Source organism: Meriones unguiculatus, chromosome 1 (assembly GCF_030254825.1).
Source record: "Meriones unguiculatus strain TT.TT164.6M chromosome 1, Bangor_MerUng_6.1, whole genome shotgun sequence".
NCBI lineage: Eukaryota > Metazoa > Chordata > Mammalia > Rodentia > Muridae > Meriones > Meriones unguiculatus.
Window position 1 is genome coordinate 49,522,237 of NC_083349.1, and position 20,176 is coordinate 49,542,412.

The 20,176-nt window shown below is 37.9% G+C and overlaps 1 protein-coding gene and 1 long non-coding RNA gene across 4 annotated transcripts in view; one reads left to right on the top strand and one right to left on the bottom strand.

The window, feature by feature from the left end:
- The window catches only part of LOC132655412 (uncharacterized), a 163,614-nt gene extending 146,594 nt beyond the window's left edge, over nt 1-17,020 (top strand). The window contains exons 2-3 of the long non-coding RNA XR_009593221.1: nt 14,088-14,150; nt 16,423-17,020. This is a non-coding gene — a long non-coding RNA (uncharacterized LOC132655412). The remainder of the gene's footprint in view (nt 1-14,087; nt 14,151-16,422) is intronic.
- The window catches only part of Rnls (renalase, FAD dependent amine oxidase), a 263,796-nt gene that overhangs the window by 229,769 nt on the left and 13,851 nt on the right, over nt 1-20,176 (bottom strand). The gene's annotated exons all lie outside the window — the stretch shown is intronic.

The window sequence follows — 20,176 nt, forward strand, 5'->3', positions numbered from 1 at the left end:
TGCAGTGGGACTACAAAGTGAATAAATTGTAATAAATATATGAATAAAATTAAATTTTAAAAAGTTAAAAAAAGAAACAGTAAAAGTGTATATTATGGAATGGATTTTAAATATTCCACAGAGATCCACATGCTGAAAGCTTGGCTGCTGGCCTGTGGTACCACTGGAAGGGAGAAGGCTTAAGAGGTGGGACCTGCTGGGAGGAAGTTAGGTTACTGAAGGACATATCCTTGAAAAGGGTGTTAAACTGACACCTTCTTTTGCTGCTTCTTACTTCCCAGTCACTAAAAGATGCATAATTCTGCTTCAACTTTGACTCCTCATCATGTCATGATGTTCAGACCTGCCCCAGCTAAACGTCACAGAGCTACATAAATATCATCTGAAACCTGTGAGACTGTGAACCCAAATAAAAGTTTCTTCTTTTGAGTTTATTTTCTCAGATAATTTATCATAGAGATGGAAAGTGGACACAATAATATGCTATCTATCCTGCAAAATTACAAGAGCCCACACTCCCTCCAAAGATCAACAACAAGTATGCTATAAATTAAAATAGAGGTGATTAAAGAAGAAACTAGGTTGGTATGCAAGGAAGCCAAGTTTTCTTAAAATATAGTATCCTTAGCCTTGTCATTAGAAGTGCGATTATCAAAATCTTAAAGTGTGTGTGTGTGTGTGTATGTGTATTTTCCAGCAAACTTGTAAAGACTAAGGCATCCAGGTAACTGCACTTTTTTCTAAAGTGATGTTCCTCAGAAAGGTTATTGTTACTATACTAGTACTTTAAATATTTTGAAAAGTTGCCTTCTAGAACTGCTTTCAATGAATATAGTTTAATTTTTTGGATATTTGCAAGCAAATTAAAATCTTCTCCCTTTGGAAGTGGAAAACAGTTTCAGTAGGATGGAAACATTTTTGGACTATTAATATGATAGTAAATGTGCACCTCAAAGCATGTGTAATGATAATTTGAAGAGTTTTTCAGACTGGCTCTAAATTCTCTAATCTTTTCTTATGTAGTCTAAAGAAAGAATGGGGCATGCCAGGACTGATATACTCATGACCTCACAGCAGCTATGGTTCACGACCTGCACAAGAGCAAGCCAGTCTCTTTGGTCTCCCCACCCCCGAAGGGAGGAGCAGTCCTGTTAGGCCACAGAGGAGGGCTTTGCAGCCAGTCCTGAAGATACCTGATAAAACAGGATCAGATGAATGGGGAAGAGGTCCCCCCATCAGTGGACTTGGAAAGGGGCAGGGTGGAGATGAGGGAGGGAGGGAGGGACTGGGAGGGAATGAGGGATCGGGACACGGCTGGGATACAGAGTTAATAAAATGTAACTGATAAAAAAAAAAAAAAAAAAAAAGAGCAAGCCAGTCAACACTCAGGATGGAGGGGAGAGGAGTTCAGGAGCTCTTGCCTCTCACCAAGGAAGTGCTGATAGGTGATGGCTCCTAGGGGTGGCCGTGTCAGTTTTCTTTAAGTCCCTGGTAAGTTGACCACGCTCCAGTGGATGGCTTCACAGCCACTTGTTATAGGGCAAGCAGAACTTGGACTCAGTAGGTTACTTAAAACAAACAAACAAACAAACAAAAAACACGAATTTGGGGGTAGGTGGCACATATCTGAGACAAGTAGGGGGAGAAGTAAAGGGTGAATATGATGAAAATATAACCAAAATACATTATATGCATGAATGAAATTCTTGATGCATTAATAGAATATATTTAAAAATTAAAAGGTATTTTGAGAATTGTGAAATGAGTACAAATTTCCTGAAAATCACACATTTTTGATAAGGTAATTATGAATAATAGAAAAGCCAAGTCTCCTTATTTTTTAGGTATACCACATATAATTTCTTCATATGTTGCAAATTAATTAAGTGCTATGTGTGGTACTTTGCTAAAAGGAAGGGTAATTTGCTGTCTCAAGCCAGAAACTGAATTTGGATACCCAGGTTTCCTTTGAGTTTAAGACAGGGCCTAATGTACGCCAGGTGGCCTTGAGCTGGCTGCAGCTGATCATTCTCTTCCTTCTCCTTCACCTCTGGAGTGGTTAGATTACAGGTCTATGTACATCTACTACCCGAGCTTAGGCCAAAACCCAGCTAAGGATCGAATCCAAGGCTGCTGGTTTGCTAGGTCAGCGCTCTGCCACTGAGCTCCATCCCCAGTGAAACCCTTGATGTAATCAGCATGATCACATCTGATATAATAGAATGACTATATATTTTCCCTTACTTCACAAAGAAGGTAATTTTCTTCAGCAGCTTGAAAGCAGGGATCTAAAATATGGCTTGGATTTTAGAAATGCCAATTTTGCAGCTGTTTTCAAACATGATAAAACTGTTGATTGTGAAAAGTATAGCCTGGACATTCCTATTATGCATGGAGAAAATAATTGAAACTTTGTGTGTTTCAGAATGGGATACACAGCAATGTATAAACTGAATTCTCCAAGTTGTTTAAATTCTAACCATAGTTCAACGCATGAAAAGATCAACCACAACACTAGTTAGAGGACAAAAAGAGACAATGTCTGTGCACACATTTTAACTCCTTTTCAATGCCATGTAATTCATTCACTTTGTGTTTGCTTTGTGTTCTCAGTGACTGGAAATCAAGTGCTGAAACAAAATAATGTGTACCCTGTCTCCTTGAATTCCTACACATCCTTTTTCTTGATACATGGCTTGTCGAGCAAATGGCCTACAGTGTCTGATACACAATTATCCTCTTTGCCTTTCAACATGTAGCATGAGAATAAGTGGGGGGTGTGTGTGGTGTCTTTCTGGATGGCTCAAAGCACGAGGCTTGAGAAGATATTGTCCTACATGGCATTAGGAAGCCAGGAAGTCAAGGCTCAATGATTATAGACTTTTAAAGAGAAATATTTCTAACTTCCTTTAGCGCGAGGAAACAGTTGGTTTTTAATAACTAGCTCCTCTACCATGGAGAGTTAAGTTTCTGGATTCTTCTCGGGTCCAGGCCCCAGTCAAATTGACCCTTCAGGGAAACAGATATTTTTGTTGTGCTTTGAACAAATACAGGGGACAAGCAAGGACTCCCCGCTTTTAGTGTTCATTTGAGGGTTTTTAAAGCGCAAGAAGCCACCCTCACAGTCCGGTGTGTGAGGTACAAGGGGAGTGACAGGAAAGGAGGAAACAGTATCTTTCATGGCTCCCTCCAAGTGTATGATAAAGCATCTCTACGAAGCAAGTGCAACCCGGAGAGACAGCTTGGCAGTTTGCATGGAGGTGTAGTTATGTGAGGAACAGATTCTCCTTCAGAGAATTTCTACTTAATGGCATGGTGTGATTTAAAGCACATCCTTGTGATTTAGAAGTTCCCAGGCACAATGAGTGGAAAGCTGTGACTCCCAGTAAAGAAGGATCTTAAATGCTTAGACCTAATGTCTTGCAATCAGTTCTAAGAGAATAAGTATGGGGCCAAGTGGCAGCATGGGTGGTTGGATCTATCCAGAGGTTCAGTGAGAAGAGAAAGAAGCCAAGGAGCCTAGACCATGCCTAGGAATAAACAGCAAAGAATTCAATTTTGGGTTCTACTATGGATTCAGAAAGTACACTTGGAAAAATATTCTTATTTGCCTTTGTTTTATCTACAAGACAGAGTGCAATTCTTCTACACATTCACAATTCTAGACCTGACTCTTTTCTGTCAAGACAAAGCGACACTTGGTAAGATACTAATGACCTCAAGATAAGGCCTGTGCACAGAGCAAAAAAGGTTAAGTGATTAATCTGCCAAATTCAATTGCTAGGAAAAGATGGGACCATTCCAGTTAGTATAAATCAACAAAGCATTTAGAAACTATTTTCAGGAGCACTAGACAGCGCTGCTGGAGTCTGCAAACCACAAGTGATATCAAAGCTAGGAGACTGCAGAGCTTCCAGGGACCCGAGCACTGATAATAGATGCTAAAATTACTGCTGAAGAGGCATATTTAATTATGAAGGCCCCGAGAGTAGTGAAGTCCTTGGAAAGCTTCCCTCAGAGTTTTACAAGAAATCAGATAGGCAGCATCTTCAAATGTAATCACAAAAAAACAATAAAAATGCTCAGTAATCTCAAGGGACTTTTGAGTAATCTCCTAGAAAAATATGAAATCATTTCCTATTGACCTGGTGGCACAGGACAATCTCAGCTACTAGGAATATTAAGGCAGAAGGACAAGGACAGGCTGGCAACTCAGTGAGAATTTATTTAAAACAACAACAACAACAAAACAACAAACAAACAAAAAAGAGGTAAGGATATGGCTCAGTAATAGAGAACTTGCTTACTAGGAGTTAGGACCTAGGTTCAATGCCCAGTAAGAAAAAGTAAGTAAAACAAAAATATCTATAGCAGGCTTTTTGTTGTTGTTGTTGAAATAGGTGTTTAAAAAGAAGTAAGCTTTGCTCCTGGAACTCTTTTTCTCCTGCTGGGTTGCCTTGTCAAGCCTTGAGATGAGATGTATCTATTTCTATTGTGTCTTGTTTGGCTGATATCCCGAGAAGCCTGCTCTTTTCAAAGAAAAACAGGAGAAGTGGATCTGGGGAATGGGTGAGTGGAGGGAAGGAAAACTGTGGTTGAGATGTATTGGAAACAGTAAATAAATAAATTTAAAAAGAGGTATGCTGATTTTCACTGACCACAGCTCATGTATCCCCACTTCCTTAAGGTTCTGTTTGTTGACGAGTGTCAATCATACAGCCCTTTTGATCATAATTTCCAGCCAAATTCCTCACATTATTTACTGTCTAGATGGCACCAGCCTCTTCCTTGAGCCCTGCCATCACTCTAAGCTCTCCCAAACCCACTTTTTCTTCCCTAGCTCTCAGGATTCCAAGTTGTCTCTGTTCTTATTTGTGAAGTACGTTACAGAGAAATGGATAAATCTCAAAAATCTTTTAAATGATTTCTTGTTACAAAAAGTACACAGGAGAAGAAAAAATTGAAATGAATGTTCCAGGAAATGCTCACTGAACTAGGTTCATGACCCATACCTGCGGCCTTTACTGAGATGAAAAGGAAAGGTTAAGGAGAAGTGTGAGGTGCTCTATCCATCTGACTATTCCAAAGCAATGCTTCCAGAAAAGGTAACAAACCCTAAAATGATGTTTATAGAGCTCAATTCTATGTCCAAGCTTCCTCTTTCCTATTTACTTTTAAGGTGTTTTCTCTCTTTTCATACTGACTTATGATAATACTAATTCCAGTATCTAACCCAAGAGCTCAAAGTGAGAGTAGATGTGAAATCCCTCTGCATGTTCTGGTATGTACACTTGGAGTAGGTATGCTACTCTGAATGCCTTTAATTAAGACAGCTACCTCGTCAAATATTCTGTGTTAGTAAGGTTGTACAGAACCTATGAAAACAGGCTCTTGGAACATGCTCAGTGAAAGTACAGGTAAAACATTTCATCTTGGTTAAAGTATCTGACAAAGTGCTAATATCTAAAATATATGAATAACTCAAGAAATTGAACACCAATAAACCACATAATAAAAATGGGATATAGACCTAAACAGAGAATTCTCAACAGAGGAATCTTGAGTGGCTGAGAAACACTTAAAGAAATGCTCAACGGCCTTAGTCATTAGAGAAATGCAAATCAAAATGATTCTGACATTCCATCTTACACCCATCAGAGTGGCTAAGATCAAAAACACAACTGACAGAGCATGCTGGTGAGGATGTGGAGAAAGGGGAACACTCCTCCATTGTTGGTGGAAGTGCAAACTTGTATAACCACTCTGGAAATCCATCTCAGAAAATTGGGAAGAGCCATACCTCAAGACCCAGCTATTCTGCTTTTGGGTATATATCCAAAACATGCTCTACCAAACAACAAGGACACTTACTCAACTGTGTTTATAGCAGCTTTATACATAATATCCAGAATCTGGAAATAACCTAGATGTCCCTCAATCAATAAATTGATACAGAAATTGTGGTACATTTACACGGTGGAGTACTAATCAGCTATTAAAAACACAGGAATATATGCTTTGAAATCAGTTTCCCTTGGTGGAACTACCTTGCCAGGCCACAGGGGAAGAGGATGCACTCAGTCCTGATGTGACTTGATATGACGGGTGTTTGTGTGTGTGTGTGTGTGGGGGGCTCCTCTTCTCTGAGGAGTAGGGAAGGAGGGATAGGGGAAACAAGGAAGGAGGATGAGACCAAGAGAAGAGGAAGGAGGGGGCTATGACCAAGATGCAAAATGAATAAATCAAAATTAAAATTAAAAAATAGAGTTCAGACATTTATAAAACATCTGAAGTTTGAAATATTAATGTAATTTTGGTTTCCCAATTATGGATAAGATGCATATAAATAATGCTTTATGAAATAACAACTCCTTTTCTCTAGACAAGGAAGAAAATTATCTCATTAAAGATTCAATGCTTACATAAGTTCCTTAACAATTTGCCAATGACTTACTCAAAACTTTCTTTAGAATAAAGTAGGTTATAATATAATGCAATTAACTGGAAGAAAGTGATAATAGTGAAAGATAAAGATACAGAGAAAAAGACAGAGAGAGATTTTCATCATAAAGGATATCTACATACAGAACTAAGAAAAGGTAATGATGTTTGATATCATTATCATAATCACATGAGGTTGAGCTAGTTTTATTGAAAAAAAATATATATATACAAGTAACAGTAAATGAACTCAGGATGTTGTCTTTATAGATTTTTTCACATATATGCATATACATATACATACATATTAATGTAATAAATACAGTTAGTATGGTTATATATATTATGTATGTTGTTACATATATGGATACGTATGTAACAATTATAATTTAAAAAAGAGGCCATGAATTTAAAAGGGAATAGAACAGTTATGTGAGGTGTTAGAGGAAACAGATAAAGGGGAAATGCTGTAATTATATTTTAACTAAAAATAAAAGAAAAAAACAATGGAACAACTGCTCTATTAGTTTCCTATTGTTGCTCTAACAAATTACCACAAGCATTGAATGTGCAAAACCACAAATTTATTACCTCAAAGCTCTGCAATACAGAAGTAGATGTTTTAAGAACAAAATCAGTTTCACATAACTCTGCTTTTCTGATGTGCTTTGGAAGAACACAGACCTCACTTTATCTGGCTTCTAAAGGATGCCTTCAATTTCTGGCTGGCGACCCCTTTTCCATTTCAAGGCCAGCAATCATATCACTGTGAATTTTGCTCCTGTCATCGCATTTCCTTCTTGGATCCTTACTCTTTTCTTTCTTTTTTCCTTCTCGTAAGATTACATTTGGTCCACAGGATAATCTTTCCATCTCAAAATCATTAATGATTATATCTGCATATATCTGCTTGCCAAATAACATAATACAATCACAAGTTCCTAGAATTATCCTGTAGACATTTTTGAGAAACGATTATTCTGACTGGCATATTGGACATCAAAATAAAGAAAATGGAAACTGTAAAAGAACTTTAATTTGCCTGAGGTAATTGGCATCTGGGAGGCTTATTGCCTCCTTCTGCTAACCTAGACCTAGTCCAGGAAGCTTCTAGCCTCCATACACTAGCCTAGAATGTTTTTCACCTCTGAAACTTACTGCTTAATAAGTTTATCCTTTCTTCTTCTTACTGAGCTCTGGGCTGGCTGGTTCAACTCAGCTATTCTGGCTCAGACTCCTCTCCCGGATATCTTATTCAATCTGTCTTTTCTCTCAGCCTCTGAATTGCTCTTTGGCCTCAAACTAAGTCAAGCAGTCTGTTCTAATCTCCTGGCTACTTCCGTTTCTTTGGCTTCATTTGGTCTTCACCTGAGTTTTCTCTCTGCAACCCTTCTCTTCATGACGTCTCCGAGTAAAACTGCCTTCTCCCTCTCTGCATTACTCCTTAAGTAGCTTCCCTTTCCTCTCTCTTCTTGTGAAAGTTGGACATATCCTAGTCTGTCAAATCTTCCTCTGACTCAGCACTTTTTCTGCCACTCAATTCGATGTCACTTTCAAGCACGGACGCTTCCTTTTACAAACTAACTTTACCTTCATTATTTGGGATTAAAGGCATGTTCTACCATGCTTGGACAGAAACTTTTCTTTATCCAAAACTTGCTCTATACCAGGCTGGCCTTGAACTCAAACCTGTTTGCCTCTGTCTCATGGACAAAAGGTGTGTTTGTATTCCAGCCGGATCACACAGACCTAGGTCTTTGGATGTGATCTCTTGCCAGAGCAACCATGTTCTAAATTAAAAATCCTCTACAGAAAACTCTCCATTTTGCCTTTCTACCACAATTCTACAATAGCTACAAACCATGGTTCAGTTTATTTTTTTATCTATCTATCTATCTATCTATCTATCTATCTATCTATCTATCTTCTATATATCTGGTAGGTGATGTAATATAAACACTGAAGAAGTGTATGATATAACAGCTAAAATATGGCTCATGAATTCATGTGGTCTGGATTCCAAACTCAGATTCCTCAGCTGTGTAACCTTAATTTTCAATGTTTTTCATCTTTAAATTCTTGTAAAGACTAAATTACTCACTATATGTAGAATAAATTATATACTTAGTAGATCTGTAGTGGTAAACATCCTATGACGTATATGTATATCAAAACATGTTGTACTGTTCTGCGTCCAGGAATAGTCTCACACTGACCACTCAACCACCAGGCTCAGACTGATGAAAGCTTATTGAAGGCTGGGCAAAGACTGACCGTTCAGTGACACAGTCTGGGCTCAGGAGCTAGACTGTGATGCTAGTCTGTTTCTGTGGCAGGCTTTTAATATGGAAAACCATAACCAGGTAACAACCAGGTAACCAGGAGTAGGAAGGGACGAGGGAGGCAGCATTACATCATTTTGACCAGTTAAACAAAGCATTTCCAAGTGCATTGAATCTAAGTAGCTAGACAAACATTTCTAGCTGATTGACTAGGATAAAGGCTTGGGGACTTTCTAGTTGCCCAGTGTTTGAGGAGAAAGGAACATAACAGGGAATTGTTGATTTCTTTAAGTAGGACATATATCATTAATTCGAGGAGAACATTCAACAAGTTTTGAATTGTAAGTAAAAGGTTATTTAAATTCTCAGGCAGGCAGAGCCTAAGAACCTGAATTTAATTTTGCCTCATGATAAAAATGGAGACTTAAAACTGAAATGGCTTCTGTTATGCTGAAGACAAAAGCAGGTGTTAACAGAAGAGCCATAGTTATGCTAAGAACTAAAGGAGGTCTCCATGGAGGAGCTATAGAGTTTAAGCAGGTCATAACAGCGCATCTTAAGTAAACATGAATGCTACCTTTTAACCACGTCCTTCTTAGTAACGTAAAATAAAGAAAGAAAATAAATCCTGAAAATTTGAATCCAAAATGAAAAAAAAAATTATCAAAAGTATATATAGGTTGAGCACGGTGGTACATGCCTGCTGCCAGCTCAGCATTCTGGAGGCAAAAGCAGGTACGTACACTGTGAATTCAAGGCCACTTTGCATTATTTATCAAGTTCCGTGGGCTTCATAGAAAGATCTCACAAAAAAACATCCTGTAAGTCATGTGTCACTCATAACACATGGGTTGAGAGGACACACACATTCTGAGAGATGAATAGTCACCACTGTGAAAACATGCAAAATATGCACACATACCTAAATAATATAGCCTACTGTAGAGCTAGGCTATGCAAAATCTGTACATGTGATATGTGTAATATATACAGGTATATATGTATAACAAACATATATATATATAATTTATTGTTCCTAGAGCCCTGAAGGACAACACAGTGCAAGAGAAAACCAAGTATAAGAAAACAAAATGCAATCAGTAGGTGTAGAAAAGGGCTAGAGATGGCAGAGTGATTGCCTAGTGTGTTCACTGCTCTGAGTTTAACCCACAGCAATGTAGTACTACCACTAATCATTTAAATTCTTCAGGTGTGGTGTCAATGCACCCCTTTTATCCCAGCATGCTGGAGGCAAAGGCAGGATGATTGGCAGTTCAAGGACATAGTGGGATATATAGCAAGAAATTATCTTAAAAAAAAAAAACAAAACCAAAAACAAACAAACTAGAGAAAGAAGAGGGGAAGTGGAAGGAGGGGGAAGCAAGGCAGAAGGAGAAAGAAAGGAAGGGCAGAAGGAAGGAGGAAAGGTTAAGAGAGTGGGACAAAGAGAAAAAGAGACAGAGACAGATATAGTTAACATAACGTTTCAGGCAACTGAAAAAAACGAGAACAGAAACCACAGCATACTAGCTGCAGAAAAATAATTGATTAGTTGAAGTACTTTCTCAAGCAATCATAGAAATTATAGTTTATAAAATAAATAAGACAATAAGAGCTATTTAGTGTCATGATAAAAATATCATTGTCCACAACTGTATGTTGTGTACTTTCACATGACCAAGAGAGAGGTTTTTTGTTTGTTTGTTTGTTTGTTTTTATATAGGAACTTCATCCCCTACATGAGAGTGATGTCCTGTTCTGTGGAGATTAGCATGGCTACATTCCTAGCTTGTTACCGAAACTTTTCGGCTCCACTACAACCTTGTAGAATCATCACTGTATCTGCAGGCAATCATCAACCACTAGCACTGGACAGCACATGGTTCTAATATGAAAAGTGATATGTTATTTGTGAAGCTGGGGATGAAACCTTGTCTCTCTCACCTGGTAGGCAAGCCTTGTACTGACTACACCTTTGGTATCTTTTACTATGAAACAATCCTATTGCAGGAGGTTTTCAGCATTGTAGATCAAAATGGTTTCAATATTGGGGAGTTTTGCTCACATGAAAGCTATAGAATCTCTTGAAAATTGCCTTTATAGGAAACCAGCATTATCTCCCGGTTTCAGTCCAAATTCCCAGGAACTATTATACTCTATGAATTCCAATAATGAAAATGATAGTGAAATACAAATGGAAATCCTCGTGCCTATAATCTTGGCACTTGGTAGACTCATTCTGGTAGATTGTTGTGAGTTTGAGGTCAGCCTTGTTTACATAAGACATTTAAGCCAGCCTACTGGGAAAGACTTTCTCTAAAAAAATATCTAAAAACAAAATAGTAGTAGTAGTAATAATAATAATAGTGAATAAAATTGTTGAGAGGAATAATTGGAGAGTGATAATTATTTTCTTATTTACTTTTAGCATAGTACGTCCTCAAAGCCCTTGAAACTGACCGTGTTGACTGTTAGTTTTCTAATACCTTTGAAAGACAAGTAGCTGCAAGAAAGGGACTTTTCTGAGAGCTCACTAAAGTTTACATTTTGTTGATCTGCTCTCATTTGTTCTATATTGTCTACACTGTTATGTTTTTAGGTCAGTCAGACACTATATCAAATAAATAATGTCACGTGCTACTTCAGATGCAGACTTTTAATAGATGCTAACTATTGTATCAGTTTTCTACCCTCTGAGCACCTTAGGCAGAGAAGTTCATCATAACTTAAGAAATTCTTTCTGAATAAGTTACTACGGACAGCGTGGAAATGAAAATCAGATCCTTTAAAAATGTCTCCCGATGTTAACAAGCGTGTTTCTCAGTATTCTTTCCTAACTCCAGCACCCTCTCAACATCGCTGGAAGTTCTTCACATGACATTCATTTCAGTTCTAGAGGCATCAAGTAAAATTATCTGCATTATTTTCCAATTATGTTTTAATTTCACCCATCGCCCCAAACGCCTTTCCTCTGGTTTTGTCTCCACTTTATTTTGTCACTAGTGTTGTGTCTGAGTGGATGTCAAAAGGTGATTATTTGCTATCTTGATGTGAGAAGGCCAGTTCACAAATATGGAACAAGCATTTGAGATCAAGTATTTAAGAATTTGGTGTCAGTTAGTAAATATTTGCTATTTTTAAAAGTTACCTAAAACAATTTAAAAATCTACTTTCAGTAAACCTCATGAGATAACCAGTTGTGTTCATGCTTGAGTAATTACATATATAATTACACATTACACATACACACAATTTGTTGGGTTTTGGAGATAGAGTCTCACTATGTAGCCCAACCTAGTCCTGAACTAAAAATCCTCTTGCCTCAGCCTCCTCAATGCTGAGATAACAGGAATGTGACATTGTGGCAGCTTATGCAGAGCTTCCTACTCCACACATTTGAAGAACAGCAAATTATAGAAGTACATTTATTACATAAACATGTAACAGCTATCGTTGCACTAGTGGCTAGATATGTAAACATAGAGACAGGCCTCCTGCTGTCAGAAGTGACATCACAACTACTGCTCTCTCTCTATTGATCCATTTCCAGGACAGAAACTTCTAAGGCTGATGCAAGCTCACTTGTCCACTTTTTTTTCCTTTTCTTTTCTTTTCTCGTTCATTTTTTCTTTCCTCGTCCATTTGTGCCTTTAGAGTTCTATCTAAGAAACTATCATGACTGACATCATGGAATTTCAATTAAATCCTCATTTTGTTTCTTTCCTCCAAACTTAGTCTTATCAAGAAAGGTATAAATTTATAACCAAGGTGCTTATAGATAACATTAAAATGCCTTGACTTGCCTGTACTAACATTTTATAAACATACTTTCTGAACTGTGTCAAAGGAATTCAGTTTAAATACAGATCACACACACACACACACACACACACACACACACACTTTAATGATTGCTGCTAAGCCATTACATAGATCAGATGTTCACAATTGCTATTGTTAGTTACTGAAGTTCTAAATTCCCAACTGACCATATAAGAATGGATAGCACCAAGGGAGTGAAATAAAACTGATTTGTTTCTAAGTAACTCAGGAACAGGTGTTTTGTAAATACAGCAAATAGAAAATTCAGAAGTGTAGAAAAAATGTTCACATACAGGGACAAAGCGATTCAGATAAGAAATTGCTCTACACATCGACTCTCTTATAAGAGCTGCTGTGTTCTTAGAGTTTCCCCCATATGCCATTACACGAAAGTTCAAATGCAGAATGATGCCACCTAAGCACCTGACGGTCAGTGACGAGAATACACACACACAAACGTAGCATATATCCTCACAAAACCCTCATACACACATGCATGCACATACACAACAAACAGGTACACACAGGTAAACATCCAAACATCCACACATGATATTTGCATGGCTTAAATTGCATTCTGTTGTATTTGCCAGGTAGAGGAAACTTTGATAGAGAAGGTTCTCTGTAGAAGCCACTGAACACTGAGTCATTTTATTCAAATAATATCTATAGTCCTGATAATAGCAAACTCAACCCACAGTTTATTGAGTCTGATCTGTGCAATGTGATGTAACTTGGTAACTTAGCAACTTCCTTATTTGTGGGTGGGGAGAGGGACTATTACGAAAACAAACAGAGCCTTGATCTACGAGAGTTTTTTTTTTTTTTAATAACATTTGTCTAGCTAAAGTTCCCTATAGTAACAATCTATCTAGACAAAGCATTAAGTAATTCTGTTTATATTTCTTAAGCAATGGAGTTTATTCTGACAATCTGACTGCTAAGAAATGTATTAGCAAAATGAATAGCATTCATTCTCTATATCTTGTTTGGCAAGCAAAGCAAGACAAATAGCAATCTAAAGGAAAAACAGAATCCTGGGATGCACCTGCAGTCTTCACTGAGAACCAGTGTAAAGTGTCCTAGGCCCGCGGCACTGGCTTTCAAAAGAACGTACCCATGATGCCCCCTGCTGTTCAGCATTGTGCATTGCAGTCTAAGAGTACTGAGTCTCCTTGGCCTCAGAAAGCTTGAGTATTACAAAGTATTACCAGGTTTGTGGAGCTGTTGAACCTCTCCAGAGCATCAAATGATCTTGAAAAAAAAACTCCAAACAATTGTAACAATACAGTGATTACTTCTAATTATCATTCTATGAAGTACACAATTCTATCAATGACAAAAAAAAATCATTGTATGAGTAAAGTGTCCATTAAAGAAACAAATGCCCAATTAGGAAGATTTTCATATATTTTATGCTGAATTTGCCATGTTTTGGTTCTTACTTCAAAACATTCTGTATTTTTTCAGTGATAAATTTATGTGATGTCATATAGAAACCTAGTTTTCTAAATACATTGAGTACATCTTTATATATTCCAGGGAAAATTCTGCATGTCTCTTCTAAAACTTCATGACTTCCAGATGACTACAGTGCACTTGGAGGTAGGAGTCATGTTTTGTTTTGTTTTTAATTCAACTTTGTTCCTCCTGTGACTGGGAATGGATGTCAGACTAACAATAAGCTGAGGAAATATAACCAGATTCATGAGTGATTAAGTGTAGCTCAGAATTTTAGAGATATATAAAGAACTAATGTCACATTCTCCAAGCAATTAACATTTATTACTTGTTTTTTTTTTACAGGAATACTTTCTCTCTCTCTCTCTCTCTCTCTCTCTCTCTCCCTCTCTCTCTCTCTCTATATATATATATATGTACACATATATATATATGTTCGTATGAAAATATTTAAAACTAGGATTCAGTTTTACCTCATAATGAACAATATCACCAACCAAGAAAAGGTACTCAGAGCATTGTTGACTTTAATTATTTATCACAAGAACCACAAGAACAAAAGTAATGCTTGGTGTAAAGCATTCCAGTGAAAACCATGTGAGTAGGGGCTGTAGAGATGGCTCAGCGGTTAAGAGTACTTCCTGCTCCTTCAAAGGTCCTGAATTCAATTCCCAGAAAACACATGGTGCCTCGAGACCATCTCTACTGGGATCTGTTGCCCTCTTCTGGCATGCAGGTGTACATGCAGATAGAACACTCATATATACAAATAAATCTTTTTTAAATGGTGTGTTGAAATGAAAAACATGTAAGTATTAACTGAAAAAAATCTCAGACTCAAGCACCATGAACAGCTCTGATTCACTCCTTGATTCTTTTATTCATTCAAATATTTAAAGCACCTAAAGGCTAGAGAATAAAAAAACCAGCTGATGACCTAGTCTCATACTGAGCTCCAGAAACTCATAAACAGATCTTGCGATGCCCAGTTTAACAATTTCCACTCAGCTCATGGTGTGAAGTAAGGGTATAACGCCTCTCTTCTCTCTACAAGCCTTCAGTATGTGCAGGCCCTCTTCAAGCTCAGCCAGCATTTGGGGAAACAACTCAGTCAGTACAGGATTTCCACAGGTCACAAGTCTCCTTCACTTGTGCACATGTGCTCTCCTTTCTTTGCCTTACCTAGCTGCTAGCACAGGCCCATTCTCTGTGTCCTCAAGACCAGGTTGTCTGTGGCTCTTCAGGCTTGCTTCTATATGATATAGTGACCCCTTTTAATAGATTGTCTCCATTGGCACAAATGCATAATGCATCCATCTTGAAAATACTAGACAAGGCAGTAAAGCCAGATCCTACTTCACTGGATAAATTCTGACCCGATTCTTTGCCCCACCTTTTACTGAAAAATGCCTCTAAGGAATCATCAATAACATTCCATTCTCAGTAGGACTGGATTCCCCCCCCACACACACACACAGCAAAACTTGGTTCTTGCAGGTAAAACAGTCTTACTGTTTTATATAAAAAGCATTCATATGTATTCTGTATGTATTGATAACAGAATTGTGTCTGTGACAGAATTTCACAACATGGTAAGGCTTAGGAAAATGTATAAAATAAAGATCTATTCTGATTTGATCAGTCTGTAATGTGGACAAATACTAAAGTACTACGCTGGACCCATATGACATGCAATAACTTGTCAATTAAAAAATAAACTAGTTTTTCTTTAAATTGCTTTAGGGAAAGCACTTTTTTTTTAAAAATAAAAAGTTTGATGTTCATACAACAACAAGAAAAATGCTCTTCAAATCCAAGTGAGAAGATCCCATTCCTCATTCTGATGCAGAACAAAACCCAGTTTTTATCAGGTCTATGGCCTCCTGGGTACACAGCCCTTGCTTTCTCTCTGCTTCCACCTTGCCACTGCTACTCTCTGCAGACTGCACCCTGGCCTCAGTGACCAGCTCTTGGTGTCTTTCTACTCTGAGCTCCTTCTTGTGAAACATCCCATCAAAAAGTCTCACTGGTCTCACCTCCACCTTCCCAAAGCCCTGCTTAGGTGGAACACAAACCCATCAGTGTTGTTTCTCATGGGCCCTAATTTGTTTTACCTCCTTTGTTTTTTCTCCTTTTAGCACTCATCATCCTTACAGACTGATCCCTACTTGGTTCTTCTTTGACATTTACAGCATTATATGAAATGTTATTTTCTGTATTAGTATCATAGCAAACAAATAGTTAATTGTTTCGTCACACTTGAATATCTCTCTTGACATTTGTTAACTTCCCAGCTGCACTTAAAAGAAGTTTAATGTAATTTTTATAGTAAAATAAATTTAACATTTAAGTAAAAGTAAAGCTATATCAACAACCATTATTACAAATAAAACAGGATCTTAATTTATTTTCCCAGATTAAAATCTGACATGTGTACGCTCAGGATGTGAGGCTAAGCACTGCACTCAGGGTCAGCCGCTTTCGACCCAGAGAAGAGCATGTCTGATTGCATGGGGGTTGATGCCCCAGGTCCCACCTCTGAGAAAAAGGTATTGGACGGGTCTGATGCTCTTTGGCTGGATGACACCTAAATGAACATTGGTACAAAGTCCCAATTCATTTCTAATATCAGAGATCAGACCTCTACTCTTGCCTGATGCGTCTAAAACAAAAAGGGGGAACTGTAGAGAGCTGCGGAATGTTGTGCCTTAAAGATGGAGCTGGTTTCTGCCTTCTACCTTCCCGATGGTGAGTGCTCTCTGTCACGAACAACTCCACATTTGGCTAAGGCTGAGGATCTGGCTTGCTTCCGTGTATGTGGACCTATCTGCATTGCCCACGAGGCACGCTGGGGTTGGCTACCCAGAGGCTATTTAAGCTGTGGGCTGGCTTTCCCCAGGGTCGGAAGATTGTTCAAGGTTCCTGAATAAACTGCATTGAGAAGAAAAAAAAACAAAACAAAAGATCAGAAAGAAGGAGAGGAGGACCTCCCCTATCAGTGGACTTGGGGAGAAGCATGCATGCAGAAAGGGGGGGAGGGTGGGACCAGGAGGGGAGGAGGGAGGGGCTTATGGGGGGATACAAAAGGAATAAAGTGTAATTAATAAAAGTTAAATAAAAAATTTAAAAAAATAAAAAAAAATCTGACATGTGCTTGGCAAACAAAATTATAAAAATTTTTTTAAAGGTCTTGTAACTCACAAAAATGGAGCAATCTCTGCTTTGAATACAATGATTTCCTTTGGCTACTTCATATAGCAAATTTAGAACAGATCAACATTTGAAAAGCTTCATCAAACCAACTGTGACTTATAATTGCAGAAGTGTTCCTTCCTGGCTATTCCAATTATTTTAGAAATTACCTTTCATTCTTTTTTTAGAAGTGAGCATCTGAGTCAGAATGATAAGGTGCCAGGCTCAGGAGATGGCTTCAGAAGAGAGATAGATGGGATTTGCTTAGCATAGAGCCATGTTTCATACTCTGTGGCATATGACACAAACTTCCTAAATAATAGATTGTTATGAAAAAACAGACATGAACTTTGGCAAGGGCTCATCCAGTTAAAAATGCTGGTTTGTCCCCTTCCTTTATTATTCTGTCTCTTTTAAGCCTATTGCTTAAAATTCCATAATTTAAGTTAGTAAATATAGCAATACTTTCTAATTTTGAGTTCAACACATTTTATTTGAATCATCAGAGACTTGTGCAGAAAGCCAACATCTTAGTTCTCAAATTTGTTCTATCTTTAAAATGTCTTTGCCAGTTCAGATAAGAAAAATGTTTAATTTGATTCAATGACTCAGTTGGTGGTAATGATGCAATTCAGTGAATTATAGCTCTCCCTTCTTTCTTTTCACATTAACTCTGGTTGTGGTATCTTTTTAAAGTCTCTCTGTTATAAAAGCACTCTGAATGAGAAGCAGAGTCGTGAGTTCTGTGGGAAGTGAGGTGGCAATAAGGGCCTTTTCTTCTGTTAGGATGTAGCCAGGTGGCCTCCTTTGAAACATCTTACACTGTCAGCATCATGGTACTAAGGATGAGGGTGTGAATGTACCGCATCAAAGATGCATACATCTCAGGCAAGGGACATTCTCACACATTAGTGCTGGAGAGAAAGGCACACAGCTGAAGCGTGTGCCTTCTTCCTGACGCTTGCAGCAAAAGTGGATGTCATAATTGAACCTGAAACTGTTGTTCAATAACTCTGTTAATTTCTCTGAGTCTCTCTCTCATCTTTTGTAAAATAGGGAGAATACTTCTTATGAGGTGGTTATTAACAGTGGCAATGAACACAATGTTTACTTCATTGTCTCAGAATGTATTTGATGTTGGAACCATCATTATCTTTCAGTTAGTCTCAGAGGGAACTTGTGTCCGAAATCTTCCTGTGCTAAGCTGGGACCAGGGATGCGAAATGAGTATAAGAACAGTATGTTGGTTCACCTCCAACTCCTGTGTGAGGACAGTGTTACTCTGCAACTGTGGCCACAGACCTGATGGGAGGTGAATGGGACAGCAAGAACACTTCTGCTCATGATTTGAATATACTCTATTTTGGTGGGGATGGAGTGGTGGCCGTGACTCCATGATGGCATAGAGTGCAGAGCACACTTAAATCTTCATAGCTCAGTGGAAAAGGAGAAAAGACTGGAAATAACCTGTCTAAAGCCCGATGGCCCACCTCTGTGATGCACTTGCTTTAGAGAAGCTCTGTCTCCTACTATTGTCAATAGCTCCACCAGCTACAGACCCCCATATCAAACGCATGAGCTTTCTGGGGACATTTTTTTCACATTCAAACCATGTTCAACCAAAACCATGGACATCTCTTCTGTTTCTGTTGACTCCTATGTTTGCAGAGTGGAAGAGAGGGAAAGCTGAACTTGGGCTGTTGCTCTAGCATTTAGAGATAGACAAATAGGCAGAAGTGTATCCAGATCTGCTGGCTTGCAAACATTGAATTTTTAAAGACGAATAGGTGAACTGAATATAAAAGGTAAAACTCAAATAGAATTACTAGCTAACACGTGCTTCATTTAAAACTGAATTTTCAGTTCAGAAGCTTCTATGCAGCTAGGCACAATAATTCACACCCACTGAGAAACTGAATTACTTCCTCTCCTATGGAGACCTTCAGGCAAAAATGCCAATGAAACATGTTGCTAGGTCAACAAAGGAACTGTTTCCTGTGTTTTGAGTCAAAATCTTTATAGCAAAATGTCAAAGAAAAATCAAACATTTGAATTTAAGTTACATTATTTGATCTGATGTGTCCATTCTATAACAGAAAGATCTATTAGATCTAGAAAGGCAGATATCTTATTATTTTATATATATTATTTACATATAACACTTATAATATAAAATATTTTATTATTTTATTTATATTACTATATATTATTTATACCATAATAGTATTTTATTATTTATATATAATTTATTATATTATAAGATATAATATTTTATTATTATTGGTCACTAGGGCAATATTTTATCATATGCCAAAGTGGATGATGAGTCACTCTTTCCACCAAATGGAAGCATTCACTTCTTGTGGGAAGTGGGAAACAAGGGAGTCATAAAACTAAGGAAGCTATGGAAACTTAGAAGGCACAAGAGGCCCAGAAAAGTACAGGATTTACAAGACTTCTTGTCAAGGTGATAAATGCAGTTAACCATGGCAAGGTGAAGACTTGGCAGAACCTGCGAGTTAGACAGGGAGATCCAGGAATGCAACTCTGGGAGTTATCAGCCATGCTGGGGTGGGTTCTGGGGTGACGAATCACATTTTCAGTTTCCTATGTTCAAGTAAATAAATCCAGGAAAGTCTTTGGTTTACCAAGCTAGGTTTGGGGAATGTATTCATTTGCTATCTTGTCAATGCCCATCTTCAGACAATAATCATATGTTCATCTCTTTCCAGGAAAAATTACGTAACAGCAACGGGACAAGGTCATAGATTTTGCACTATACCTTACAGATCTTTTAGGATAATTATCATCCAATATGCCCAACCACATTTTCAAAGATAGGCTAAGTATTTCTGATGAACTAAGATCCCTGCTTTTCTGAACAAATGTTCCGATTCAATGCTCACCACAACCCCTCCAAATCCGTGTCTACTTTTATCTCCTGAAATTCCCACTACAAAACCTTTCCTGCCAAGATA